The 27,293-nt window shown below is 38.6% G+C and overlaps 1 pseudogene; it reads right to left on the bottom strand.

The window, feature by feature from the left end:
* Positions 1–6,036: 6,036 nt before the first annotated feature.
* Positions 6,037–7,577, bottom strand: LOC145016368 (lipoamide acyltransferase component of branched-chain alpha-keto acid dehydrogenase complex, mitochondrial-like; annotated as a pseudogene).
* Between the last annotated feature and the right edge of the window lie 19,716 nt (positions 7,578–27,293).

Below are 27,293 nucleotides of genomic sequence, written 5' to 3'. Positions count from 1 at the left end.
TAAACACCTACATGTTGCGAGCCTGCTAGCGTTCCACTGGACCATCTTGAATGGTCCGTGGTCGTCATCTATACTCCGCTAGATGACTGAATCAACATAAAATTTGAGGCCTCTCATTGTTTTATTTTATCACACATTGACCATTTCATCTACCCATGTTTTACCCAACATATTCATAGATATAAAATATATATACATTTTAAATCATTTAAAACATGTATAAATCGTTGATCGATCATAGATATCAAGAACATAGATAATATACACACATTGCACATAATTTATATTAAATACTTCATATTTATGTGTAAGATGAAAATAACTATACACTCACTTGTTAAATTGTGATTCCAACTCTTAACAATTCTATTTCCCTTCGCTGAAAGCTAATATTATTACCACAAGATTTTAGTCTAATATTTATCGCGACTACTTACGAGCGATATTTTTTTTTATAAATTTTAAACAATACTTTTCAACTATTATGTACAGATAGGGGCCAACCATGAAACACCGGAGGGCAGGACCATTTTGGCATTATAACATTTCTGAAATCCAACAACCCTATGTGGCCCTTCAAACCAGATTCCCCGTACCGCGAGTTGTTAAAAGATATTATAATAACACTTTGTGTATATATATATATATATATATATATATATATATATATATATATATATATATATATATATATATTGTTTACTAGTTCATAATAAGGATAATAAATTTAAACCTAAGCTATACTTAAACTAGGGTAAGCATAACTCACTTTTCGTGAGATTTGGCTTGGAACCAAGCTCTATGGGGGCAGAACTTCCGAGCCGAAAGCTCTTCTTCTCAGGGCCTTCTGGCACTCCAAGACTCGCTACTAACTCCTAAGAATAGCGAGAGAAAAGCCTTGAGGCTTTGGGGGTGTTTGGGAGAGAGTTGAGTGAATTGGTGTGAAGAAATGAAGAAAAATGAGCTCTATTTATAAGCTGCCAGCTCCTGCGTACGCTGGGTGTACTCATGACAAGTGTCACCATCTGGTGGCAAGGCGTGGGGAGGAAGCAGTGGCTTAGACCATGCCACGTGTCACATAAAGATCACTCCAAAAACTAATTTACTTTTAAAATCTGTAACTTTCGCATACTAGATCCATGTTTGATGTTCTTTATATCCACACATTGGCGGAGACGTAATCTAGAACTTTCATTTAGACTCTGTCGGCTAATTTTGACTTTATTTTTAAAGTTATATTTTAACAGGCCTAGATAGGTAAAGTCCGTTAAGAATTCATAACTTTGTCATCAAACGTCTATTTACATCTGTCTTTTTTATCATTGAGCTCCTATTAATGAGATATTTGATTCTCATTTGGGTTGTGTCAGCTAAAAATCGGTCGATCTAAAATCCGAATTCCAAGCTGCATACTGTTATGCCAAATCTTAAAAAAATCATAACTTCTTCATACGAAGTCAGATTTCGGCGTTCTTTTTATGCAAGCTCTTGGTTTAACGTATACTACGACTTTCATTTTGATTTCTAAGGCTTAAAAGTATTTTATCATAAACTCACTTTGTACGCCACACAGCGTCGTGTCGGTTTTGTCGCGAAACTTCGACAAGTCATAACTTCTTCGTTATAACTCAGATTTCGGCGTTCTTTATATCTCTAGAATCCTTTTCACGACCATTACAAATTTATTCATGGATATTGGGTTTATCTATTATTTTGTTTTTGATGCTTATTTTAATTCTTAATTTATTATATCTTATAATTAAGTAAAAAATGCACATAAAATCATATAATTCACATAATATTCAAGTAATATCTATTTATTACTTCAAAATAGGTTACAATTGTTGACCCTAAATATTACGTCATCGTACTAATGCTTAGCCTAGAAACACAACCGTTTCAATTCTCTCCTCCTTAAGATGATTCCGTCCCGGAATCATGCATCAGCAAATAAATGTGGATAGCGACTCATCGTACCACTCTCTGTTTCCTAGGTGAGGGTTGGCCCATTCGTATGTTTCCATCCCACAAGCACTAAGTCGACCATCTTGCATCGTAAATTATTTGTCTTACGGTTAACAATTGCCTCAGGCTCTTCGATTAGCCTCTTAATTTCATCCATTGTTAACTCCATAAGTGTAATTATATCGGCACTTCTCCCATGAATTTCCTCAAATAACACACATGGAAGGTGTTATCAATACCATCTAATTATTTTAGTAGTTCTAGCTTGGAAGCTTGGTTCCCAATTCACTGAAAAACTTGGAACGGTCCAATAAACCTTGGAGTTAACTTTCCTCTCTTTCCGAATCTTATAAGTCCCGTCCACGGTAAGACTTTGAGTAAAACCGAATCTCCAACTTCGAATGTCATCGGTCGTCGTTTCTTGTCAGCATAGGTCTACTGGCGATCTTGAGTCGCTAACATTCTTTCTCTAATCACTTTTAAATTTTTAGTAGTCTGATGGACTATCTGGGGCCCCATAAATTTCTTCTCTCCACCCTCAAGCCAACAAGACGGCGTACGAGACTTCTGTCCATACAAGGCTTGATAAGGTGCCATCTTGATGTTCGAATGGTAAGTATTATTGTAGAAAAACTCTACCATGGGTAAATGCTCATCCCAGTTACCTTGGAATTCTATGGTACATGTTCTTAGCATATCTTCCAGTGTTTGAATCGTTCTTTCGCTCTGACCATTAGACTGTCGATGGTAGGCTGTACTTAAACACAATTTCGTACCCATTTCCTCTTGTAGGCTTCTCAAAAACCTTGATGTGAAACGACTATCATGATTTGATACAATTGTTAAAAGAACATTGTGAAGTCTTACTACCTCCTTAACGTAAGCATTTGCAAGCTTATCGATAGACCATCTCTCATTGGCTGCTATGAGGTCTGCACTCTTTGTGAAATGATCCTTGACCGTTCTTCATCCTGGGCAGTTTAGTCACAAAATCCATGGTGATGTCTTCCGATTTACCCATGGGTACAGGTAAAGGTTCTAAAATCCCATAACGTTTCTGATGTTGTGATTTAACTCTCGCACAAGTCACACACCCTGCCACGTACTTTCCACCATCCAGTTTCATCGTTGGCCACCATTAGTAAGGTTTCAGATCCCTATACATCTTAGTGTTGTCAGGATGAAGCGAGTACATGGTCTTGTGAGCTTCTTTCATCAGCAGATTTCTTCTTGCACCCATCTTAGGTACCCAAATCCTATCTTGGAATACCTTCAATCCTTGATTATTCGTACCAAACACCAATGTTTTGCTCAAATGTTCTTCCTTTCAGTCATTTTTCTCTAAAGCTTCTTCCTGAGCTTTCTTGATGTTTTCCACAATTGTTGAGACAACTTCTATTATTAACGCTCTCGGCCTTTTTCTTACCATGTTTACTTTTCAACTTAGATCATCCGCTACAACATTTGCTTTACCAGGATGGTAAAGTATCTAACAGTCGTAATCTTTGAGTAACTCTAGCCAGCGTCGTTGTCTCATATTCAATTCCTTCTGATTAAAGAGATGCTGGAGGCTCTTAAGATCAGTGAAAAGTTTTCACTTCGTGCTGTAATGATAATGCCTCCATAACTTTAAGGTGAATACTACCTCTGCCAACTCCAGATCATGAGTGGGGTAGTTCTTCTTGTGCTCTTTCAATTGTCGAGATTCATATGCTATCACCTATATCTTTGGGTCAAAACACAACCTAACCCAACTCCAGATGCATCGCTATAGACTGCGAAGTCTTCAACTCCATCACGTAAAGAAAAAATTGGTGCTTCACACAACTTCTTCTTTAGTTTCTCAAATGATTCTTCGTCTTTCTCACTCCATGTATATGTAGCTCCTTTATAGATCAAATCTGTCAATCGAGCAGCTATCAAAGAAAATCCTTAGATAAACCTTCGGTAATATCCAGCTAATCCCAAAAAGCTACGAATCTTAATGGGACTTTTTGGTTGTTTCCATTTCATCCACTACTAGAAAACAACCCTTTAACGACACCCAAACAATGACACGCGCTGATAGAGGACACGCATTTGTACGTGTCCTAAAAAATAATGTTAGTTTTCTAAAATTTGAAGGATAGAGGACACGCATTTTTGCGTGCCCTAAAATAGTTTCCAACAAAAAAACACACGGAGGGCACCAATCATAAAAAGCGTGTCGTGTAAATGTGTCGTTTTATATTTTTTTAGAAAGGCGTGTTCTGTTTTTTAACAGCCCATGGGGGGAAATGAAATCCCAAAAAATTAAACACCCCGCCTGATGCATCTCATTCTTTTCCTTATAAAATCCTCTACCAAAAAACCCTAATAATTCTTTAAGCAGTTCGTTTTCCTCTCTCTTTCTCTTTCTCTTTCTCTCTCTCTCTCTCTCTCTCTCTCTCTCTCTCTCTCTCTCTCTCTGCAAGCCCTAAGCCACCACCATTAGCATCGAACCTCATAAGCTTTAAGATTTCGAATTACCTAAGCAAAAACTTCCACCATCTCACGATGTCGGTTCAAGATCGCCATGCCACATTGCAGTACACAATGTCATCATCTTCTCCACAAACCGCCGTCAACGGCGGAGAAAACGAACGCGACTGGGTCTAAAACGAAATCAAAGCCGAAGTTCGTTGTAACGCCAAATCTGTACCAGCCCTCTCCAGTTACCTCTACTCCACCATCATCTCCCATTCATCTCTCACAAACACTCACTCACTCTCTCTCTCTCTCTCTCTCTCTCTCTCTCTCTCCATTTAGGAAACAAACTCTGCTCCTCTACCCTCCTCTACGATCTTTTCCTCAACACCTTCTCATCCAACCCATCTCTCCTCTCCTCCATTGTTTCCGACCTACGCGCCGCCCGTCAACGAGACCCTGTCTGCATCTCCGTCACTACAACAGGTAAGAGATCATCATTAAGCTTCATATGCGTCATTCATTTACACCGTACAATTGCTTGAAGCTGAAGTACATACGATTTGTTCCGTATGGAATATACACTCCGTTCCTGATTATCTCCATATGGAAATAGAATTCAGATCAATAATGTTTTGAATTTCATAACTGATTTTATTTTCTATTTTCTGTCGTTAGGGATTGGGGGAAACAAGTTTATTTAGGCGGATTTGAAACTGCCCTGGTTGCAGCTAGGTTAGAGATAGAGTTCCTTTTTACAAATATTATTAGAGTTTAATTTACGTTTGTTCCCACGAAACATTAACTTTTTACTCTAGATCATGTTTACAAATTAAAACATAATTGCTTCACCAGTGGAAATTGATGCTAATTAGCTCAATTTTGTGAGCGGGAATTAATAATTTGACGATTATGTGAGGTTTAAGGTACTAATTTCGGATTCACATTCAACCTGTTAGGTTTTTGAGATGTGCAAAACAATTTTAGGCAAACATTATCACAATGAATCGTTAGTTGCTTAATAGTGTTGTTGGGTTAGTAGTTCATTCTTGAAATGATGATACAAACTTTTTCAGTCTTCGTAAAACTTACTTCCATAGATTTCTTGCTTGTAGATAAACAATGTGGGGACAAACATTAGTAAACCTACTATAGAACTGTATTCAATTCTCATGGCTACTAATTTGGAGTCTTCTTACCATTCAAATTGTTACTTATTTAGGAAGCCAACTCTATACACATCACTTGATCCATCCCCTGATCAGAAATACATTTTACTGGTATGCATACTTACTTGAAACCCTTGATCAATTGGTACAGTAGAGAATGAATGGTGTTGTAAGTTCTTATATAATAAGTAATTATATTATATTTTGGTAAAGGTTGGAGACACAAGATGTTGGTGATGCCAAAGTATAAGTTTCACCTCATGACATGTAAGTAAAGTCTTATCAGTCCATTATGCATCGTATTCCTTAACATTTGAATATGATATAATATGTCACAAAGAGATTACTTTTGATAATTGATTTTGTTGGCTCATGTGTTTGATGTTGTTGACTCATGCAATTCTTGAATAATTAATGTACAGGTGCATATAGCTTATGCTCCATTTATCGAAAGATTTCAGCCATATTTGTTAGAAGGTATGGCCATGGCAATTCCAGTGTTGTGAGAGCCTATTAACAAATAAACAAACCACTTGACAGATTAATCAATTGAAAAATAAAAGCTAAAAAGAACATGTGAAATGGGAGAATATACAGACCTTTTAGAGTGACTTCATAATTTTCCAAGTTGAAGGTGCTGTTGACTAATGGATGTGTGGTCAATGCCATGGATAATGACTTTATTAACATGGGAAGGAATGTGAATTTAATATCTGGATCAGTATTCTCTTTCTGGAAAGCTAATTTAAGTTTCATAAGCCCATCACATTTTATTTCTTCCACATAATGAAAATGAGGAACAATAGCAGCTGTAGTAATTGACCTAACCATTGCACGCTGATAAGCCCTAACAACAAAGAACTTCACAACTTTAATAACATGTTTACTTCAATCAAATCCATGAAATTGTTTAGTGTTTATATAATAATAATAATACCTTTGAGAGAATATCTTATCATGATAAATTGATTCATCCATCTCTTGAAGTTGTTCTTCAGGTCCAAACATGGGTTCGATAAAAGTAGGATTAAAAGAAGGTTTGTCATCAATAATTCCTTTTTCTACACCATATTTTAGAACATCTTCTTTCAATATTCTTCCATGTTTACCACTTCTAGTGACATCAGCTAAATCAATACCATGTTGCTTTGCAAGACTTCTAATAGCAGGGGTGGATAAATTGTCATTTGCATGACTCTTTCTGAGCTCTAGCTTGTGTTCATCAGACTTTGATCCATCAAAAAGTACTGATGCATCAGAGTCATTAAATGGAACAGCAGAATCATCAACCACCAACTATAATAGAGTTTCTCCAACCTGAAATCAAAGTCAAATCAAAATTACTTTACCATATATATGGAAATTGTTAATACTACTACCAGTGTTTTACCTTTATAATGTCACCAGGAGCATGCAGAATCTTGGACAAACCATTTGAGGAGTTCACATTCTGCAATACCTTCACTAGTTTGTGCTAAAGGTACATCTATAATACGACCATCGTGTTGACTATCCTCTCCATTACTTGAAAAGTAGTGCCCCTTAACATTGTACAGTTTGTTCAACTAGATAGTTAATACAACCAAATCATTACCTTTTGTGATCATTGTATGAAGTTTTATCAAGATTCATATGAAACACCACTAATTTAATGGAATACACCCTTTTTCACACAGAAACATGTAAAAGTTCTCAAAATTACAACTGTTGTCTTAGTTTCTGATGTATGAATTAATTTGACTTAGTGTAATATACATGGAGATTTGTTAAAGACTTAATTTGACAATTGTTAGGTCACGGGTTGGTGAAGTCTTTTTAATTTGACCTGAAACCCGGAACCCAGAGGTTTGTTTATTCAGTTACTCATCAAAATGGTTCATGTACACCACATGATGATATATTATCAATAAATCAAGATAATAATAATAATATTAAAACTTCAGTTACTCCATTAGGCAGCCTTTCATCACCTTCACCTATGATGGATTTATTAGACATATTTGGTCCTACCCCTCCACCACCTAGTATATTTATTTATTTACTATTTTATAATAAATTTTGGAAAAAAAAGTTATTTTTTTAGATTATTCAGTTGCATTTGGAACTTGCTAGCAGTAACTCTCTTCCTGCAAAAGTTAACAGCTCAATAACACAAAAATTACGAGTTACCAACACTCAACATGGCAAGGTAACTATAAATAAATCATCATGGAATGAAATGTTTGTGTGTTTTTTTTAAATATTGTTTACATGATGAATGTTGATTGTTATGGTAGAAAGCAATCATTATGCGCATACGAATAAGTTACAAGTTGAACAACAAAGACATGTTGGAAGAAAGACATCCCTCGTGAGATATGATAACATTTTTCGCTCTCTTCTATCACCATCTGTTAGTGTTTATATTTGGGACAATGTTATTAAATATTATTTGTATCTTTGTATTCCCATGTTCTTAGGTCCAAATCATGGATATTTGAATTTGTTGATTTTGGAGGTGAAATGAGACAAGATATATGGTGCTAATAAAGGTAAGACAAGGGCAACAAATTATTCCATTAATGAAATTAATCACTTGCAATTGTGATTGTATTCATTACATATGGATTCAATACTTAGCTAAGTTGACCTAGCATTTTATTCTTCTAGGTTCACTTAATCAGTTCTTGTTTTTGTCGTAAATTGTAAATTGTAATTCAGGGTATTCTTGGTCCATGTGCATCACTTGAGAAGGTTCATATAGTATTTTAAAGAAAGTTGACTCTTTGTTGACTGATTATTGTTTTTTATGCAGAAAGGTGCTTTATGTTCTGATACTAGCATTGGTCAAGGGGGTAATACTACATGCAAGGTGCTTCAATACACACTTTCTTACAGCAATGTACACAAATTAACTAAGGAAATAGCAATGTAGTACTAGGTTATATAGTTAGGGAAAACCTCTTAATAATAATGTACAAATATTTGTCTACTCTTTGAATGATTATTTGTATGAAAATAAATTTTATGCAATGGATTGTATTTTTTGTATATGGTATTTTATTTTCTATCATGAGACATTAAATGCAAATTTAATTTGAAAATTAGTAAATCTATAAATAATATTTTTTTTAACATTTAAAATTATGATACGCAAAATATGTGTCATCTTCATTTATGACATGGCCTTTCTTGACAGGGGCTTCCTTGATATGCATTGCGTGTCATAAACACACGCGTCGTAAGGTTACGACACGAAAATGCGTGTCGTCTTCTTTTATGACATGGCCTTCCTTGATACGCATTGCGTGTCATAACCGCGCATCATAAATGCACGTCATAAATGCGTGTCGTAAATGCGCGTCTTCTGTAGATGACGCGCAAAAGCGTGTTGTCTCTCTTTATGACAGGGCTTTCCTTGACGCACATTTGCGCATCGTCTGAGCGTTTTACGATGCACAATGAGTGTCATAAAAGGCTGTTTTTCTAGTAGTGATCACAACTTTCAACCTTTGCTGGCTAAACCATTATTCATTCTTGGTTAAGCACACGACCCAAAAATTGGACTTCTCGAATCCAAAAATCACATTTGGAGAACTTTGCATACAGCTTCTCCTACTTTAAAACTTCTAACACTTCTCGTAGGTGCTTCCTATGCTCCGACTGGCTCTTTGAGTAAATCATAATGTCATCTATAGATACTATCATGGATTTTTCGAGGAAGGGTTTACAAACCCTGTTCATCAATTACATGAATGTTGCTACAGCATTGGTTAGTCCAAATGACATAACCATGAACTCATAGTGTACGTATCTTGTTCTAAATGCGGTCTTCTCAATATCTTGTTCTCTCACTTTCAGCTGATTATATCCTGACCCGAGATCGATCTTTGAGAAATAGTTTGAACCTTGCAGCAGATCGAATAAGTCTTCAATCCTTGGCAACGGATACTTGTCCTTTACCGTTACCTTGTTCGGCTCTCTATAGTCTATGCACATCCTTATGCTTCCATCCTTCTTCTTTACGAATAACACTGGAGCTCCCTAGGGTCATGAACTAGGTCTAATGAAACCGTTTTCCAACAACTCCTGAAGTTGCATCATAAGCTCCTTCATATCTATTGGTGCTAATCGGTATGGTGCTTTTGCTATTGGTGTCGATCCTGGCAACAAGTCTATTGGAAATTCTTCTTTTCTATCAGGGGGCAATCCAGGAAGATCTTCGGGAAAGACTTCTGGATAGTCACACACCACTGTTATTCTTTGTATCTCATTCTTCTCCTTCTTTGCATCGATCACAAATTCCAAGTATGATGTGCATCCTTTGGAAAAACATTTTATGGATTTCATTAGGGAGATGGTTCCAGAGTTAACTCTACGTTTTCCCCCATACACCATAAATGACCCACTTCTAGGTGGGTTTACTCTCACCATCTTCTTCCTGCATAGTATCTCGACATCGTTTGCACTAAGTCAATCCGTTCCCAGCACGATTTTGAAATCGTTTAAATCAACGGGCAACAACTCCTCATGTAATTTATTCCTATTCAAGTCGATGACGATGTTTGTAGTGCAATCGCTAACAGATATGAATTTGCCATTGGAAATTACTACAACTAGATCATTATCAAGTTTATCCATAGGCAATGCTAGTCTTTCACCAAATTTGTACAATACAAAGGAGTAGTTTGCTCCCGAATCAAACAATATATTGGTAGGAAATTTGTTTACAAGAAAGGTACCTAAAGCGACATCTGTTACATCCCTTGCTGCTTCCAGCTTCATCTAGAAAGCTCTCGCCTTCGGCCTCAGTGGAATGTTGGGCCTTTTTTCCTCCTTCTTCTTCGGATAGTCTTTAGAAATGTGCCCTTCTTCTTTACATCCATAGCACACCCTCTTGTTGGTATGCACTTATTGGCGTAGTTCCTAGTCTTTTTAAACTTGTAGCAAGTCACTTTCTCGCTACATTTCCCGAAGTTTTTAGTTTTACACTTCTCGCACCACTTGGCCTCGCCTCTTCCTCCTCCTCCTCCTCCAAATTTCATCGAACCAGACTTAGAGAATTTGTTATTCTTGTTGGACCTTGAAGGTCCATCGAACTTCCTTTTCTCACCAACCTCAGCTCTCTCCAGAACTTTTTCCCTTATCTTGATCTCAACATTCTTACTTTCCCAGATGGCGGCTTTCAAAGTGGTTGCTTGCTTGACCACAGGACCAAAGTCCACTGGTAATCCGTGGGCAAACTTGTTGACCTTGGAGAGTTCAATTGGAACTAGGTAAGGAACAAGCTTCATCTTCTCCGTAAAACTTGCAACATACTTGGTGATGCTCATTCTTCCCTTCCTCAGGTTCTGAAAGTCATTGTTAATTTCAAGAAGATTCTGCTCAGAGAAGTACTACATTTTTAGTTGCACTAGGAAATCTTCCCAAGACATCTTGCTAACTTCTCCCTTGAGCATCGTATATGCTAGTAGCTTCAACTATCTCAGTACTCCAGATTTTAATAGAGGAACTGCAAGAGTAATCTTTTGTATGTTCCTACAATTGTAAATCTCAAACATTGTCTCTATCTTGGAGATCCAATCCATACTTCCACTGGTATTGGGCTTCTAGAATGACATAGTGGTTTAGATGCCATGAAATACTTGTATTTGTACCCACGTCCATTATTTCCTCCACTGTGTTGGTTTTGAAGGGTTTTGAGCATTCTAAAACTCCTATGGTGTACATGCAACCCTAGATGCTTTGGATATACATTTTTCTCTAATATAGATGAAAACTTTGTTTTTCCAGAGCATCATCCTAACTAGCATACAATGGAGTATCTTTACTACAAAATTCTTGTTAGATGACATATTTTGTTTTAGTTGGAAGCCTTGGTCCTTTAAGAAATTAGTGCCCCAAGTGTTTCACCTCAAATGGAATCACAAAACACCTAAGACAAAGGATGACTTTTGCAAGAGTTTCTTATGCTCCAAAAATCGACTCCTAGATTCCTATGATCACTAGTCCACCTTTTTGGATGCTAAGGGGCTTCTTATATAGTGTGGCAAGATTAGGGTTACACCATGTAAACCTTAATGGTCATGACCTTCCATATTCCTTAGGATCCATGGGTTGAAACCTCCATGGATTATCCATGGTTTTTCACATGGGTTTAGCCCAACCTAAGGAATCATGGATCATTGGCCCACACCATAAGAATGAATGACTCACCAGTCAACCCCTTATATTTAATTAGTGTCTTTCTGATCACAGAATTAATTCCAAATTAATTCTTGATCAATAGTAATTAAATTATATTATTTCATATTAATATATTAGAACTTATAATATATTAACAAATCATAAATAACCTCTTCTCAAAAGTCTATCCTATCAAATTGTCCTGGTGATATGCAACCCAAATGGACCATGCAAGTCTCGGATCAAGTACACACCAATAATAATTATGGGCTTAGAAACGTAATCCAACAGTCCCCCACTTGGATAAGTCTAATAACTATTATTGCAATCATGGCTCAAACCCAACTAGCAATCACAGCTCTTAAAAGCCGCCGTCGAACTCTGACCTCGTTAGTAATGTGTCCATTAGATAAGGGATCATATATTCCACCATTCTAGATATCATATGAACTAATACATGGATTATAATCATTCTCTTTGTCCATCTGTTGTTTCCCGATTTCCAATTTATGATGAATGATTAATTGAACAAATCAAATCAGTCTAGGCTTGGCCAAGCACTTAGGGGTGTCATGATTAAATCATCGAGGGGCCCACATATATCGCTTTTATCCACATGGAATAAAAGGAACGGGTAAAATTCGACCCAAATGCTTGCTTGTACTTACTTATCAAATCACAAAAAATGATATGTTTTATACCACCAAGTTACTGGTGCGTTTACATATGTCAATGTGCAACCGACTTGCAACTACAACTCATACGTGCTGGTTTCAAGAATATAAGATATTATCGTCTCACAATCACTCGTGATAAAATTCATGAAGTGATTCAGATGAGCGTGGGTTGAATCCAATACTCGAATCTTATTCTAGGAGCATTCATGAACAATGTAGCACACTTGTGCTATGACCAAAACACCTCTACAGAACCATTCATGACAGTCTTGCCTCAATACCTACTTCCAAAGTATGATCGAATGTGGATGGTTTTGTAGCGCACAAGATTTATGAGGTATTAAATTTGTATTTATTTTAGGAAAATGATTTTATAAGTTCGGATTTAGGCCTTTGGGCCTTCATGATAGGGCTGATGATGGACGAGCGTGGGGCGTAACCCCCATGTACGCCCAACGTAATCAAGGATCCAAGACGCGAGCTTAACCATGTTCGCGCAGCATACCAAAGGGTACACGCAGCGTACCCGCGTAGTGCCTTAAACCCTAATTTTGGGACTTATCGCTATATAAAGGATGTTATAACATTGGACCAGCCTCCCTAACGCCCTTAACCAGTCATTTTGAAAACCCTAACCTACTTTTATGTGCTATTAGCCATTGGAGAGCATTTGGTGTAGTTTTAGGTCATTGGAAGAGAAAGAAACTTGAAGAAGGAGCAAGGATCCACCAAGAGCTTGTAGATCCAGAAGAGTAGCACCATTTCTGACTTATTTGAGGTATCAAGTTCCAACCTTGACCATTATCTTCTTAGATTTGTTGTTGGGAGTGTTTAAAGTTACTTTTGGACTCCATTGTTGAGAGTTCTTGCATCTTGACGACTTCAGACCATAATACATGTCCTTTTGGGTTCCTAGAGGCACTAGGAGTCATAAAAATCAGATCTTGATGGTTAAGCAACAACCATGGAAGGGTTAGTGAGTTTTGGGGATAGTTAGATGGACCAAAGTCATGTTTTGACCCCAACCTTGCATGCAAGCACATAAATTTTGTGACTTTATGGTTTGCAATGTCCCAGCCACATGAAGACGGACTCGGCAAGATCAAGGGGAACTCGATGGTTTATAGACTGAACACCTTCTAATGGATGAAGATGAACTTGGAGAGTCGATTAAAGAAAGTTCGATGTGTTCTTGAAGGCGAATCGTCGAGCTCATGATAGAATCGATGAGTGGGGATGGGATTATGCTATTTTATGGATATGGGGACTCGATGAGTTGGAAGGCCAACTCGGCGAGTCGAGTCCACCAGAAGTTGACTTTGACCAAGGTTTTGAATTTAACTTTGACTTGGATATGAGTGACTCTTGCAAGGGTTATGAGTATGAAATGATAACTTAGAAAAGTTGTCATGTAGGGATTGAGGAGTCGGGGAGAGTCGATTTTCACACCGAGGACAATTCAGACACTACACAACGTTGAGGTGAGTTACCTTTCAATAGAAGTGGGTCTAAGGCACCAAGGACGACCCACTAGTAGTTGATTACAGTTGAGATTATTGTCTTTGTGATAATTTTCTGGTTTGTTATTACTTGATGTATTCTATGTGCTAGTATGATATGTTCTATGTGATAATGGTAGTAGGAGGGGAATAGTCCCCCGATTCGGTCGTTAGGACCGAAGGGTAGGTTGGACACCCCAGATATGTCTGACAACATATTTATGATATGTTATTATGCGATAGTATTAGGGATTAAAATAGTCCTCGTGACAGGGTGAGATAGACCGGAGGGTAGGCAGGCACCCCAGAAGGGCCTGACATGGGTAGGTCAGCACCCCAGAATGGCTTGGCATGGGTAGGTCAGCACTTCAGAATGGCTTGACATGGGTAGGTCGGGCACCCCAGAATTGCCCGGTAGTATGTATGGTTGTATGGTATGTGGTATGATGGGGGAACTCACTAAGCTTTGTGCTTACAGTTTTTAGTTTTGGTTTTAGGTACCTCTTCAGCTAAGGGGAAGGAGCCGGTAGGGTAGTAGCGCATCACACACACATGATTTCTTCTTTGAGACCCCTGGGATTGTAGTCTGATATTTTACTATTTTATGATATGTTTTTTAGACTTTTGATTTGTGACTAGATGTTTGAAATGATAACAATGATGTTTTCTGTAAACTATTTTCATAAGTAATATAATTACGCAAAAAAAATTAGTTCTCAATTTTGGGATGTTACAAGTTGGTATCAGAGCCTTGGTTTGAGGGATTCGGGCTCACCTTCGAGGGTTTCTGAACTCAAATCGAGGGCTTGAAGGACTATTACAAGAAATATAGTTTTTTAAAGTTTAAAATAAGGAGTTTTGAGAAAGAATAAGGTGTATGATGCGTGCGACCGACCGAGCTCAAGTAAGTTTCCCCCAAGATACCTATACATGCTATGTTATGTTATATGATATGATTATGAGAACTGCATGCTAGATTAGAGCAAAGGATTTATGAAGGATGCCTTATATGCGTGTTGTATGAGTTTACTGAGCTATATGATAGGGATGGTTAATCAGAAGTATGGTAGCGTGAATAGGTTATGCTTGGTATTGGTTACTCAATGCACGAATGCTGCTTGATTTTTGTTGATAGGTGTTCCGGCTAGCTTTAACTAACTAGTGAGCGAATATGTAATAGTATCCACAAGCTAGTTAGGGAAAGATGGTAGGGACGACTTGTGCGGCTGATGGCAGAGAGTAGGTCGGAGAGTACCCTAGGAAAAGCCTAGGATGAGATTAGTTGCAAAGTAAAAAGGGACTTGGTGAAGTCAAGGCAATTCTTGAGGAAAGTACGGATAGATGTAAATGGTAGTACGGGCCCATACTATTGGAAGCAGAGCATTCGTACTCGAGTCAAGGAGGGATGAGATCGAACCTGGAAACTTGGAGAGTGTATGAGACCTATCGAGCGTATGTATGACCCTGACATCATTGTGTTTATTTTCAGTATGGCGATTACACGACATGGAGAAGGATCTAGGTCAGGATCAGGATCAGGGTCAGGTTTGGGTGTGGGATCCAAGCAGGTTGATGATGTGCTATGCGAGTTCATCGCGTCTGTGATCACGAGAGGTATCCTTGAGGTGACCCCAGTTATTTTCGGGTCGATCGAAGAAGGAATTATTGAGCTGATGGAGGATTGCCTCCAAACATTCAGGAGTGACTTGGCATCCAGCCAGTCAGGTACGTGCCCACTATCCTTCAAGGAATTTTGGGGGAGTGGTGTGCTAGAATTTCAGAGAGCGAAGGACCCCACTGCTACCAGGAGCTGGATTGCAGACATCGAGTCTGTGCAGTTTACGAGCTTGTGCCTGGAGTGGTCGAAGGTCCGCTTTGTTGCGGGTTGTTTGAGGGACATAGCTAGGGATTGGTGGGTGTCATTCGGTGACTCACTGGGAGCCCCAACCATTGAGGCTATGACTTGGTCAGACTTTGTGACTAGATTTAGAGCTGAGTTTGCGCCAACTGTGGAGCTTCAGCAGGTGTCAGTGGCAGAGATCACCGCCAAGTTTCGGGAGAGGGCCTTGTTGGTACTTCAGTATGCAGCAGATGAGGACATGCAGAGGAGCCGCTATCATGACATGTTGAGGGCTGATATCCGGGAGCATGTCATCTTCTCAGCATGTCCGACCCTGGAGTCCGTGATTTCCAGGGCAAGGGAGAGAGAGATTGACTTAGAGCACCTCGGGAAGAGGAAGGCATGGATAGAGCAGAGTATTGGGGTTTCAGGGAAGAACCCCAAGGGATCCGACGCTAGGTCGAAGGGCCAGCCAGGCCAGAGCCGCTGCAGGAAATGTGGTAGGCCGCATGAGGGAGCTTGTAGAGCGGGATCATCAGGTTGCAACAAGTGCGGAAAGATGGGGAATTTTGGCAGGGATTGTACAACTCCTGCCCCTACTGTTCATACATTGGATTTGATTTGCTTTTATTACAATAAGATGGCCCATAAAAAGGCCAATTGCTCATGATTGACAGCAGCAGCAGCGACAACAGTGGCACCAACTCCAGCAACTTCACGGGTTACTCATGACCAGAAGTTCAAGTCAGAGGCTCCAGTAGTGAGGAGCCGAGCATTTCAGCTGACAGTGGACGAGGCACACGTCGCACCTGATGTGGTGACTGGTATGATTTGTTCTCTCTAACTTTTATTATATGTCGCTTGTGATATTGATGTATTATGTTATATGTTTTGTTTAGGATCATGTGAATGGTATCCCGATCCAGGTGTTGTTTGATTTTAGTGCTACCCGATCATTTGTCTCTCTTACGCTTAGCAAGAGGTTTCCTGAGTCTTCGAGCATGTTATATTTCCCTCTAGAGGTCGAGATTGCAGACGAACAATCAGTGCGAGCGTTAGACGTTTTCAGAGATTATGTTATGAGGTTATACGAGGAGCGCTACTTGGTAGACGTGGTTCCCATACCATTGCGGGGGAACAAGGTTATCATAGGGATGGATTGGTTGAGCTCCAATGGGGCAGAGATCGACTGCGCGCATTGGTTGATTCGGATCAGGACCCCAGGTGGGGGAGAACTGGTGATTCAGGGCAACAGGCCACAACGTGGACCAAATTTATGTTCAGCAGTGAGGGCTAGGCGCTACCTCCAGCAAGGTTGTGTGGGGTATGTCGCCTATGTTTTGGATACCCAAGAGGTGGGTCAGGCGACGGTGAGTGATGTGCCAGTGGTACGAGTGTATGCGAATGTATTTCCGAAGGAGTTGCATGGGATACCTCCGGAAAGGAAGGTGGAGTTCAGGATCAACCTGGTCCCTGGTGCAGCTCCGATAGCTAAGGCACTGTATCGGTTGGCTCCTCCTAAGATGCAGGAGCTGTTAGAAAAGGGATTCATCAGATCGAGCAGTTCGTCCTGGAGAGCCCAGATACTATTCATGAAAAAGAAGGACAGATCGCATCAGATGTGTATAGACTACCGGGAGCTGAATAAGGTAACTGTGAAGAACCGTTACCCACTCCTTAGGATTGATGACCACTTTGACCAGCTTCAGGGATCCTCTTGGTTCTCCAAGATCGATCTACGTTTGGGTTACCATCAGATGAGGGTCCGAGAGGAGGATGTGTAGACGACTACTTTTCGGACACGATATGGTCATTTTGAGTTTGTAGTGATGCCTTTTGGGCTCACCAATTCTCCTTCTGTGTTCATGGACCTCATGAACTTCGTGTGTATACCGATGTTGGATGGTTCGTTGATAGTTTTCGTTAATGAAATCTTGGTCTATTCCAACACTCGGGAGCATACTCTTAGGAGGGAGAGCTTGTATGTCAAGTTCTCCAAGTGTGAGTTCTGATTACCCAAGGTGAAGTTTCTTGGCCACCTTGTCAGCAAGGATGGGATTTCAGTCGATCTGGCCAAAGTGGAAGTCGTGATGAGGTGGGTGGTCCCGAAGTCTCCATCTGAGATTCAGAGCTTCTCGGGATTGGCAGTGTACTATCGGAGATTCATCCAGGACTTCTCCAAGATAGTCGTGCCTTTGACCTGGTTGATAAAGAAAGTCGCGGTCTTTCGCTGGGGGTTAGTGCAGCAGGTTGCATTCGAGAGTCTGAGATAGAGATTATGCGAGGCGCCAATATTAGCCCTGCCAGAGGTCATGGATGATTTTTTGGTATATTGTGATGCGTCCATCTCGGGTTTGGGCATGTTATTGATGCAGAGGGGGCATGTTATCGCCTACGATTCGAGGCAGCTGAAGCCTCATGAGGCAAACTATCCGACGCATGATTTGGAGTTGGGGCAGTTGTTTTCGCCCTCAAGATTTGGCGTCATTATATTTATGGGGTCTGTTGTACCATTTACATGGACATAAGAGTTTGAGATATCTTATGGATTATCCAAACCTGAATATGAGATATCGTCGAACGCTAGATGTGGTGAAGGATTATGATTGTGAGATCCTTTACCACCTGGGGAAGACCAATGTTGTAGCTGACGCACTTTGCTGTGAGGCAGCCCTGATTAAAGATGTTTGCCTAAGGATGACGGTAGTGACTCCACTGTTAGCGTAGATCTGCGAGGCACATGTAGAGGGCCTAAAGGAGGAGCGCTAGATGTGCAAGCGGATCATAGGCTGGGTGGCCTCGTTTAACTATGATAGTCGTGGATTGTTGACCCTACATGGGAGGGTCTGGGTACCGTACTAGGGCGGGGTACAGAAGATCTTGATGGGGGAGGCCCACAAGCCCAGGTTCTCCATCTATACAGGGGCGATGAAGATGTATAGAGATCTTCGAGCCGACTACTGGTGGCCCTGCATGAAGTGGGACGTCTCCTGGTACGTTGAGAGGTGCTTAACCTGTAGAACGGTGAAGGCTGAGTACCAGAGGCCTCATCAAAAGACGCAACCGTTGGACATCCCCATGTGAAAATGGGAAGAAATTACTATGGATTTCATCACAAAGCTTCCCAGGACTGTACGTGGAGTGGATTCTGTTTAGGTTATTGTGGATCGGTTGACCAAGAGTGCCCATTTCATACCGATCCAGGAGAGCATCTCGGCCGAAGAGTTTGCTGATATTTACATACGAGAGGTAGTAGCTCGGCACAGAGTACTAGTCTCAGTGATTTTGGATCGAGATGTGCGATTTACTTCCAGATTCCGGAAGAAGTTTCACGACGAGTTGGGTACTCATCTGCACTTCAGCACTGCTTTTCACCCGCAGATGGATGGTCAGAGTGAGTAGACCATCCAAACTCTGGAGGATATGCTGCGGATGTGTGTTTTAGACTTCGGAGGTAGTTAGGATACTTACCTTCCTTTGGTTGAGTTTTCTATAATAACAACTATCATGCGAGTATTGACCGTCCTCCCTTTAAGATGTTGTATAGTAGGAAGTGCAGGACCTTGATATGTTGGGGTGAGGTTGGCTAGAGGGTCATAGGGAGTACCGAAGTGGTACTCAATATTGCTCAGAGTCGGCAGAAAAGTTATGCCGATAAGCGTCGTTCGGACCTAGAATTCCAGGTGGGGGATATGGTGCTCCTGAAGGTGTTACCTTGGAAAGATGTCATCCGGTTTAGGAAGCGGGGAAAGTTGGGCCCCAGATACATTAGACCTTTCAGGGTTCTATCCATACTCAGCCAAATTCATAATACTTTTCACGTTTCCGAATTGCGGAAGTGCTTGGTGAACGACTCGACAATGGTGCTTTTGGAGGATATTCAGGTGGATGATAGCGTTAACTACATCGAGCGGCCAGTAGCCATCCTCTACAGGAAGTCGAAGGATATGAGAAACAAGAAGGTGGGACTAGTGAAGGTGCAATGGCTGCACCGTAAGGGCTCGTGATGGATCTGGGAGCCGGAGGACGAGATGAGGGAGCACTACCCCGAGCTTTTTCCTGATTCAGCAGCAGACTTCGAGGACAAAGTCCAAATTAAGTGGAGGAGATTTGTAATACCTGGTTCCTGGTAAGTATTTAAATTCAAGTAATGTTGTAATTAATTCAATGACTCGGCAAGTTGGAGGCCCAACTCGTCCAGTAGACTCGACATTATGCGGGGGTTTTGGTGATCTACTCGACGAGTCTGGAGACCGACTCGACGAGTAGGAGCTGTCTGGAAAAACCCCTAATGTTTAGGGTTTTACCCTATTTAAAAATAATATCTCATCTTAAACCAGCCTCCATCACCCTTCCAACTCAGATAAGCCCTATATTGAAACCCTAAACACTTATTGTGTGTTCTTGAGCCTTTTGGTGCCTTTTGTGTGTGTTTGAAGTTGGAGAAGAAGAAGGAAGCTTGGAACTTCAAGTAGAAGCAAGGGGATCCAGAATTTTTACTCCATTCTAATCTCATTCAAGGTAAAAAGATGTAACATTGACCATCTATCTCTTAGATTTTAATTTGGGGTTATTTCTAACTATTTTATTAGTATAGAGAAGCTAAAATCGTATTTTGTGGGTATGCTTGAAGTTGCACTTTGTTGCCGTAAAGGTGCCAAATTTGTTGCCATAAACACCCAATGCATCTTGTAGACCACCTTTTATGGCTTTGGCCCCATTCATGTACATCAAGTTTATAGCTTTCTGTATAAAATGGACCTTAGGAGGCCATATCTATGTTTTTGATGTGTTAAGACCCTATAATCGACTGTATTGTTTTGGACAAAGAGTGACTCGGTGAGTCGTTCATGGGACTCAGTGAGTCGGGGTGTATTTTCCACCAAATCCTTTCTATTTATGGACCAGCTGTTAAGATTGAAGGTTCACCAGTTGTTTAGGTTCACTAGGGACCTGGAAATCATAGGACTCGCCGAGTGGATGAATAGATTCGACGAGTCCAAAGAAATGTCCCAGCCACATGAAGACGGACTCGGTGATTTCAATGGGAACTCGACGAGTAATAAACTGAACACCTTCTTATGGATGAAGATGAACTCGGCGAGTAATAGTCTAATGTGTTGTTGGAGGTGCGTCTTCAGCTAAGGGTAAAGAGCCGGCAGGGTAGTAGCGCATTGCACATACATGATTTCCACTTTGAGAACCCTGGGATTGTACTCTAATATTTTACTATTTGATGATATAGTTTTTGAAACATGTGTTTGTGACTTGATGTTTGAAATGATAACAATGTTGTTTTCCGTAAACTATTTTCATAAGTAATATAATTAAGCAAAAAATTATGGGTCTCGATTTTGGGAAGTTACAACATGATACTTTATCATCCTTTTTCTATATTATTTCTATTTTCCATGTTCTCAAAATTTTGAGAACGCAATTAACATTTCCACATATAGAAGTTCCTTATGTTGAATCATTCCAACATAAGATTTATATATATATATATATATATATATATATATATATATATATATATATATATGTATATATATATATATATATATATATATATATATATATATATATATATATATTTGACAAAATTTGATTAAATGTCAATCTAGGCGTTTAGATTTGAAATGAAGTATAAATTCGTCTCCCTTAATTATAGGAAAACAACCTTTCAAACCATACGACTTTGCGATTTGAAACTTTTGTTTTCTATAATTAACATTGCCAACTTGAAACACTTTCCATAATAATTATGCTCCCGCTAGAAGAATAATTGTTATCTTACCAGCATATCACTTATGCTCCCACTAGGTTTGATATGTACCCAGAAATCAGTTGGACTTCAAGAAATCAATACTTATTTACTTTAATTACCAAAGTTCAGATTTTTGATATGAGATGCTTCAACAAGACTTTATCTAGGCTTCTCAAACTCATACACCTTGCCTTAGATAACACACATGTGTGTTTAAATTTTTTTAGAACTTATAACACTAACTCTCAAATGCTTAGACCTTTTGCCATTTCTCACAATTCAAATTATGAAAAGGGATGCCGTAATCATAACTAATTTGGAGAATGCAAATATCACAATTCTATCTCCTTAAAATCTACTTAGTGAAAGTGTTTCGTCACAATTATTTTCATTAATTGGAGAGAAACCTTGTGAAACTTAGATTTTAAGGTATATGTGTTCTTATCCATGTGAATTTGTGATAACCATAATCACAAAACAATATTAGTGACAAATACAAACTCATATGGACTGAACTTGTTCAATCTTGATTTCTTGTCACCTGGCAGCACAAGGGCATGCCATTGCTTCCAGGTTGTTATGCAAAGAATTGAGAACTCATGGAACTCACATGCATAGTTAACTTTTACTGGAATGAGCACAAAAATAAGAATATGTCAACAAGATAGGTTACAAACCTCAAGTCTCGTGCTAGTGATAAACAATAGGTTTTATTCATGATTAGTGTTGATTCTTATCAAGATAAACGCTTCATACAATTGGTCTTAGTTGATCTTTGTCCTTTCGAAGACATCACAACTTACCAATTTCAAATGCACAAGAGCAAAACTAATTTACTCTACATTTGATGAGTGTTATAAACCTTTCTTAAGATTATGTCACTCAAAGTTACAATCTTGGAGTATGACTCCAAGACTTGTTTTTGGAACGAAGTATGACTCATCTTCTTGATTTAACCATTTCAACAATTCACGATTTCTCTTCTTAGCCATACTTGTGCACTAAGATGTCTTTACTGGATAATTTGTGATATGGTTTTTCCATAATCATTAAGATGATCATAAAACACGATACTAAAGTACTTTCCCATCTTTTACAATTGGAGAAGCTTTTATATTTCTGCCTAATTTGATTCTTCTCATTCGTTATACCATACATTAACACTTTTTCAATGTTTCAGAATTATACTTAAACTTGTAAGCATAACCATGTTTACGAAACTTTAGTAAATCATGATGAATAGTCTTATCGCTTTTGGAGGTGGACCTTACACGTGCACACCCAGTGTACCCAATCTTCCAGTCCTTCACTTGACTCACACATACATGTGAACAACGAATTAATCTTAATTTCCCAAAGATGATGGTTCTTATTCATCATACACTATAAGTTGCATGATTCCATGTTTTTATCCAACTAAAACTTGGGTGATGAGAATCTTTCCTTATTTGGTAATTTTGACACTACCACAAATGAAAGAATCAAATTCATATTGCTAACATAGAAACATCAAGTTTTACAAATGCCATTGCAAGGAGATATAAAATAAAAAAAGTTATTTATTTATACAAAAATGCAGAAAAACTATTCGTTACAATGCAACTACAAATGAAAACTATGTTATTACATATTTCCTAGCAATCTATCATAATTCTAAAGCAGCAACTCAAAAATCCGATCACCGACCCATGCCATTGAAATCCATCTTCGTGACTAGATTCAACATTCTCTTCTTTTAAGCTTCCTTCCTTATGCATGATCATACAAAACATCAAAATCCAACCTCATCACATCATGTATTAAGAATCAACAATTAGGAACTTAATACAGTTAGATAGTGATCTTACCTGAAGTAGAGTTAAGCATTTTGACTTTACCCTCCTTGAGGTCCTTCAGGTAGAAACGATAGCTTGACAACCAACGCCCCTTCTCTTACCAATAGAAATATATGGACTCTTTGGGAATAGTACACGAGACTATCTCATACTTATCCTTTCTCTTTACCTTTTGGTCAAAAGAGTTGACCATGCCGATCCCTTTCCATTAAGAAGAGAAAGCTTTTCTGGACTTCCAATGTTACCATTGTCAATGTCCATGGAAGTTTGAGAAGTAGATCTTCCAAACAAATTTTCTTTTCCAGTGCGCCAGATCATTGTTGATTCAGTAGCAACGTGCAAATAGGTAATATCAATAAGGGTCATAATGTGATATGTCACATAGTAGTCTTTAACAACTTCACTATATGACTCAGGAAGGGACTGAAGAACCCAGTCAATAGCCAACTACCTTGGGAACACGACACCCATCTTGATGTTTCATTGCTAGTAGTGATTGAGTGACCTTGAACTTTTCAATTACTTGAGTTTGTGGGTTAGTGAGGATTATTGGAGGAGGTGCAGGAAGTGAAGTATGACATACACGATCCAACCACGGAACATCATCTTTAAGAGGAAAGCTTATTCCAAAAGATTTGGGAAGACCATTGCTGTGTGAACTAGACATCTACATGGGAGAAATTCAAGTGAGTTGATTTAAGTCCTTAATATAACACCCAAATGAAATATTAAGGATAGGACCCAACACAATATTTTACAATTTGTAAGAGGGATGTCGTAATCTAATTTCCAAACTATTTGAAGGTAGGTAAATGACGATTTACCAATTTCCACAAAGAAAAACGAAATTGATAATTAAGTTTTAAATGGATTGAAATTCCTAGATCCTTTGAGATTCGTTGAACTTTTCAATGACATGTTTAAATCTCGACTGTGTCCTTCAAGTTTGTGACTGGGATGTCGAGGATTACAAACAAGATGTGAATAACCATATAAATTAGCTTGGTACACCCAATGTTACAACCACCTAATCAATGTGTCGGTTAACCACACACGCTCCATTGATCTATGATTAACATCAAGCTACCCTTTGCCATCCACTGTTAGTCCAGATTAGTATTTCGGTTAACCACACACCCTCCACTAACGACTTAATAAGGTGCAAAGTGTAATTTCATGGGTTAGCACCATATTCACATTTTTTTCTAAGTAACTAAGTTTGAGAATTTATTAAAAATTTAGTTACTTTATTACTATCATTATACTTAATGAGAATTGTACTCCAATCCTACCAGTTAAGGAAGTGGTATGTGTAAGTGGACACCGATTAAACTGCCATTTTATAGGTAGTAACCGTATACCCCCTTATAGACCGGCTTCGTGAGTGAGGCCTACTAACGGTAAGACTGACTTTACACTTACACACAAACACACACACACACACACACACACACATATATATATATATATATATATATATATATTAAATCTATAATATTATAATAGTATAAGGGTTGAATTTTAAACTTTTAAAATTCTAGGGTTTGGAATTAAATATTTCAAAAGTTAGACTTTTACATTTACCAATTCCAAAACTTGAGTGAAAGTTTTGAACTTTTCTAAAACTTTTGGAATCCATAACTGATGAGTTTAATATAGGTTTTAATGAAAAGACTCTTGAAAATCCATTACATGAGTACAAGTTATGGAGTTCATAAAAACAATTATGAAAAGGACTCTTCATGTTCAATAACTTGAGGATAAGTTATGGATGACATAAAACCATTTAAGGTGATATTTAAAAATGAGACTCTGAACTTTCCATAACTTGAGGACAGATTATGAAATTCATCAAAAACATTTAGATCACTATTGTAACTTACAAATCAAACAATTTGTCTATGATCCAAATTAAAGTCATAAGAACACGACAATTCATATCAAACAAATTTTATGTAATTAGCCTAACCATGTAAACTAATACAAAACATGAAACTTTGACAATTATCTTTTAAATTGGACAAGCATGATCATTACCACATTAAAAAATAGGTTTATAAGTTCAAAAACAGTTTAGGGTAATGATCGTAGTCCAATTCCAGCCTTAGAACTCGAAAATGTGCATTCTGGAGCACCAACTCGTCGAGTGCATGAACTAACTTGGTGAGTTGGTCATATTTGTGAAGGGTCTCGATGAGTTCCCCAGTGGACTTGGCGAGTCCACTGTCTAGAAAAAACGATTTTTAACCTTTTGAAAGCAAGTAGCATCAAGTATATTCGAAAACAACCCCAAGCTATGATACCATTGAAGGGTTTTGAGCATTCTAACACTGCTACGGTGTACATGCAACCCTAGATGCTTTGGATCTATGTTTTCTCTAATATGCGTGCAAACTTTGTTTTTCCAAAGCATCATCCTAACTAACATACAATGGAGTATCTTTACTAAAAAATTCTAGTTAGATGACATACCTTTTGTTGTAGTTGGAAACCTTGGACCTTTAAGAACTTAGTGCCCCGAGTGTTGCACCTCAAATGGAATCACAACACACCTAAGACAAATGATAACTTTTTAGAGAGTTTCTTATGCTCCAAAATAAGCACATGGATTCCTATGATCACTAGTCCACGTTTTTGGATGCTAAGGGGCTTTTTATATAGTGTGGCAAGATTTAGGTTACGCCATGTAAAACCAAATGGTCATGACCTTCCATATTCCTTAAGATCCATGAGTTTAAACCTCCATGGATCATCCATGGGTTGCCACATGGGTTTAGCCCAACCTAAGGAATCATGGATCATTGGCCCACACCATAAGAATGAATGATTTACTAATCAACCCCTTATATTTAATTAGTATCTTTCTGATCACAGAATTAATTGCAAATTAATTTTTGATCAATACTAATTAAATAATATGATTTCATATTAGTATAATAGAACTTATAATATATTAACAAATCATAAATAACCTCTTCTCAAAAGTCTATCCTATCAAATTATCCTGGTGATATGCAAACCAAATGGGTCATGCTACTCTCGGGTCAAGTACATACCAATAATAGTTATGGGCTTAGACGCCTAATGTCACAACCCAACGTTAATCCGTTATATAATTCCGTTTCCGCTAACGGAACACGTCATTTGCAAAAGTTCCATAATTTGGAGTCGTAAAATAAATGGATATTTAATCATTTATTTATATTTCATGTGATCATTATCATAGTAAATTAAATATAATTCGTTAATGTTATTTACATTTAATGGAATAGAGTTAGATTATTCAACCACTTAACCCGAGTAAAAATTTTAAACCCCGTTAAACTTTAGCATCGGGTAGTCGTGTACCGGGTGCAATACCCGAGGCATATACAAGGAGAATAAACACCCTTTTTCCATGCAAAATGCACCAAAAACTCATCCAATGCATGTTAGACTTGAGATATGATTTTTAGGAAGTGCCATTTCGATTTTAGGACCATTAAACACCCCATTTTGAAGGGTAATTTAGAGTTTACGGCCCAAGCATAAGCTAGGACCGTAAACTCCCCCAAACAACACTAAATGAAGGGTTAAACCCCCAAATTGGTCCTAGACATTCACTAGAAAATAAAGGGGATTGATTTAGGGCTTTAGCGTCCATTTTTGGGGGTGAACAAGAGTTCACGGCCAAGCCTAAGGGCTTACAGCCGTAAACTCCCAAGGAGTGGCCTCTGGGCCGTAAACTCCAAGGGAGTAAACTCTTGGACTCCCCCGTAACCCCTTTTTAGCCTTGTACAATCCCCGAGAATCACTTCTAAGCCTTAAGACCACGAATCAATGCTAGAATATCTAAATGTCTTAATAAAAAGCATAAATGGCTAATTTCTTGTAAAACACATACTCCATATGTTAATAGGTTCTTAAAAGGGTGTACAAGTCCTTATTTGGC

This window comes from Lactuca saligna, chromosome 9 (genome assembly GCF_052625555.1).
Source record: "Lactuca saligna cultivar CGN05327 chromosome 9, ASM5262555v1, whole genome shotgun sequence".
NCBI lineage: Eukaryota > Viridiplantae > Streptophyta > Magnoliopsida > Asterales > Asteraceae > Lactuca > Lactuca saligna.
This window is presented reverse-complemented; position numbering and strand designations above follow the sequence as displayed.